Here is a 4,643-nt window from a genome sequence, read left to right as displayed (position 1 = left end):
TATTAGGTCAATTTATATAAAAAGCCTCTTGGGGTCTGGGAAATAGCTCAGCAGCCTAAAGTCCTGCCTCACAAGCACAAGGACCCAGGTTTGGCTCCTAGCACCACATGCCGTGAAACCAAGCAGGCCACTGAAACGGGGCATGGTGGTTGCCTGGAAACCTAGCTCTGGGGAGACTGAGACAGGAGGATCCCTATAAGTCCAACCTAAGTAGTGAGATGCTGTACCAAATAAATAAATAAAATTTATTTACTTAAAAAAAATAGTTTAACCTTCTGGCTCACCGGATCCCTTTTCAGCCAGAACCCAGACCCAGAATTTGAGTGGGACCATCTGCACACTTGCCTGAACCTCTTGCATCAGACAGGCCTGGTGTGGAAACCTTAGGGAGCACTTCCTGCAGAGAGGCTAGGGGCAGAACCCACCCAGCTAATCCAGGAACTGAATATCTTGCTAGAGGGGCACACAGGGTTCACTTCCATGGACTGCAGCAGGAGTAAGCTGAGCACAGCAGCCAGACTCAAGCCAGGCACATCTATACAAGTCCAAACTTGGTAGATTTGGGCCTAGTAAGCTGAGACACTTTGCTAGACCCTGATCTATGAGAGCATCCTCTCTTTCTCTTTTGATTGAGAGAGGGGGTAATAGGTAGCTGGGGGAGCGAGTCTGCCTGGAAGACCCCAGGTACATAAGGGGAGGTGATCAGACAGAACTTAGGGGAAATAAATACAAATTCCCAGTTTAATATCTGCTTAGTTATACAGACATAATGTTTGCTCAAATGGTCTAAAATACAAACCCATCAGTTACAAAAGTTTGTCAACTGCTTTATATCACTTCCCATTGTTAATGTTCCTAATATAACTGCCTTAACCACATAATCTCTCTTGGGTAAGAATTTTGGTATGTGCTAAGGTGGCAACTGCACCAAAGCTCTACACCAAAGGTCAGAGGACAGTGCTACACAAAATGACAAAGAGGAGGAACAAACTGTTTTCTCAGGCCCCAACCCATGCAGAACAAATGCAGGAGACACTAGCATAGAAGAAATTAGTAATCACAGCCCTGAAATCTCTGAATTAATAGCGTCTGAAGTAAAGAAACAACTGCAGAAAGGTATAGAGGAAATCAGATCTGAAATAATCTCTGAAATAAAAAAAGAAATGATAACTATAATGAAAGAATTACTAAATGTATCTAAAAAAGACGCTGATTTAAAAAAAAATGTGGGTTCTCACAAGAATTGAAGATAGCAGGGCATGACGGTGTACATATGTGATCCCAGCAAATAGGAGGTGGAGCCAGTAGTAACACTGTGAAGTCAAGGCCAACTTGGGCTAGACAGGGACTTCAAGGCCAGCTTACGCTACATTACAAAGACTCTGTCTCATACACAACAACAACAACAATGGTACAAGATACACTCTAATTAGTTCCCAGTGCAGAGCTTTGGGAAATGTTCTTCAGGCGTCCTGGAACTCTGTGACTGAGGGGTCTCACCTGCTTCCCCAGGCAGTTTGCCATGCCCTAGTCTCCTGCTTCAAAATTACAGTCAACCTGTAGGAGCACAGGTATAGGCTAATATTAACCTAATAGAGAAACAAGTCATATAGCTCGGTAAAGGCTGTCATCATTAACTTTAGCTTATCTATAATTTCTAACATTGAAAGAAAAAAAGCATTCTCGGAAAGAGATTAGAGGATGGATCCAGATAGTCTGGTCATCCACTTATGCATTTGATGCCTATCTGGACTTACTGGACAAATTAGTGCAAACGTGTAATCTCAAATAGCTCTCTAGGGAAGCTGAAAGGTCTGGCTATTGCATCTCTGCCTTGAGGCCTGGCTCACTGCAGATTGGTTTTCAGCCACAATCTTTGTGAATCACAATTTTTGTTCTGACTTCCAGCAGAGCCCAGGCCCTCTCTGACTACACAGTGAGTTCTACCTAACTTAGCTACCTGTAAAAGTTTTATCACAGACTAGAAAGACCTAGTGATCACCTAAACCCAAGACCCCCATCCCCATTGAAGTAGGATAGAAGAAATAAAGCTGGGTCCAGAGGAGAAAAGGAAATCTGGGGTTTTGAAATTGTACATTTAAGAAAAAATGACATCTTAAGGACACAAAAGTTACTCAAGCCCAGCTTTATTTCTCTTCTCTTCTCTCAAAACACCAGAAACCTGGGAAATTCCTTTCTTAACTTCCGAACTGTCTTCTTTCACCTGTGAAAAAGCCACCCCTTTTCATCCATAAAATAGGTTTTCCCTATAAATAGGTCTTTATTACCTTTCTGCAGGTGGGCCACCTGCCTGAATTAAGACTGACAAATTCCCCAGATATGCACCGCAAAAAAACATAAATATTCCCAGCCTTAAAATAAACTGTGCTTTATTGTCTTTTGAGAGTCCTTGTTCTATTTGTGAACTTTAAATTTCTACCCGGCAAATCTCAATGTCTCTCATTGACAATTCCTAACAGTGATTTTCCCTGATGGGAGTCCAACTGAGTTCTGCAGAGTGGGTGTGGTTAGGAATCTTCTAGGACTCTCTTCAGTGACATCAGGTTTTACAAGGCTGAATTTCAACTTCACGATTTCCATCCTGATTGCTGGTATTTAGCCAAAATTATGATCATTGCAGTATTTGATTTCATGATTAATATACAACAGCATCAGTGTTGTTTCAACAGATAGTAAAACCATACGGAACAAAAGACAATTTTTGGTAGTGAAGCAGAATTTTAAAATAATGTTAGAGTTTTTGTATTTAAGGTGTCAAAAAAAGCTTTCTTGTATTAGCTGTCATTGGTGTTTTCAAGGGAGAGTGTGAATATAAATTTAAATAGAAATACATGACAAAACAATCTGTTTTTATATGTTACTTGCTCCATTTTCCATAGAAACTATAACATACTTGAAATGAAAGAGAACAAAACAAAATAAAATACAGAGTTTAGATGAGAATGAATAATGAAAGCAGCTATTTTAGTTCCTTAAGCCTAGCAGAACACATCACCACAAACGTGGTAGACTGCATCAGTACCAACTGATTTCATGAGAATTTAGAAGTGCTTATTCCAGGAATCATTCAGGTGAGGCTCTCTTCAACCCTTTGAGGGCACACCTGGTCCTTGCCTCTTCCTGGGCCTGGTGGCTTTAGCATCTGTCAACTAATGGCATCGTCACTCCACTTCCTGCCACCCTGATCATGTCATGTCTCTCCTTTCTCCAATCTTCTTCTCTCTTTCAGGCCACTTGGCATTCTATTTGGAGCCCATGTAGACAATTCAAGATTTTGTCATCTGAAAAACTCTGCCTCAATTATATGTGTAATTTTTTTCCAAAGAAGGTGGCATTCATAGGGGCTCCAGAATCTAGGCTGTGGGTGTATCTTTTCAGGTATCACCATCTAATCTACTGTAGAGAGGAAAAGGTAAGGTCCATGAATTTTTTTACTTCCGAGGGTCACTACTTTAGAAGTGAGATAAAAGATAGAAAAGAGACAGGGAAAGTATAACTAAAAATTGAACTTCAGTATTGCACCTTCAAGGACCCAGCTGCAATTACATAAAGAAATCCATATTAATGTTCCTTTGATTAAATTTAGGCTTATTCCAAACCCATTGCTGGGTTTTGGGTTCTGAGGTCTCCTTTCAGAGAGGTTATTCTGACTCAGTCAAGAACTGGATAAAACAAGCAAAAAAAGACAGTGAGATTTTTCCATTTATTAAATGTAGACAAAAAAAATCTTCTGTAAATCATGTTTGGGCCAAGTTAAAGTAGGAAATAATACGCTGTACAGCATGGAAATGGACATGCTAGGAGAGAATGCAGCACACTGAGCTCAGAGGCCCGTGTTTCTTTTTAATTTCCCAATCCTCCAGCAGAGGCCTGGTCCAGGCCAACATACCAGAAACTTGCTGAAGTTCTTGCAAGAGCAAATGGAGACAGTACTCTCTGATTGGCCCCACAGGCAGGGATTTGGGAAATTGTATGCACCCATGTCCCTGAACTTCGTACTTAGAGGTCATGCCGACTTCCCCAGGCAGCTTGCCACTCTCTGACCTTCTTCCTCAGACTTACTAGTCACAAATCCTCTACCCATAAATTGGCTTACTTGAGAAAGTAAAGAGCAGGAACCTGATTCTAAGATAAAGGAGCAGGTTGAGAGAAACCAAAGAATGCATAAATTACCTGTTAAAAAGAAGTGGGCTCATATCTGCAGAGAAGGCTAGTGGCCTTGGCGGGACACCCTCCCCTTGGATTTCTACACCTTCAACAGAAAGGTAAATTTTCCTCTTTTAAGGTATTCTATTTCCCTGAATGTTCACATTATAGTCTGAGTGTACACTAACATTTCTTCCTAAAAATCTTCCCTGTCCTAAAAATTATTTTCCTATAAAAGGAATCGGACAACCTAAGAGCTTATTGTATACTCAGGATGCACTGGATTCATTATATCAGCTTCCAAAACCTCTTCAGGCCCTGACCAGTGACAGAAAATGGGAAGGAAGGACAAAGTAACTCTCTGAAATAAATTTTAGGGGGATATATTAGGGTTCTGCAGAGAAAAAGAATTTGTATATATGTGGGAGAGAGAGAGAGAGAGAGAGAGAGAGAGAGAGAGAGAGAGAGAGAGAGAG

This window comes from Octodon degus, unplaced genomic scaffold (genome assembly GCF_000260255.1).
Source record: "Octodon degus isolate 3935 unplaced genomic scaffold, OctDeg1.0 scaffold00106, whole genome shotgun sequence".
Taxonomy (NCBI): Eukaryota; Metazoa; Chordata; class Mammalia; order Rodentia; family Octodontidae; genus Octodon; species Octodon degus.
This window is presented reverse-complemented; position numbering follows the sequence as displayed.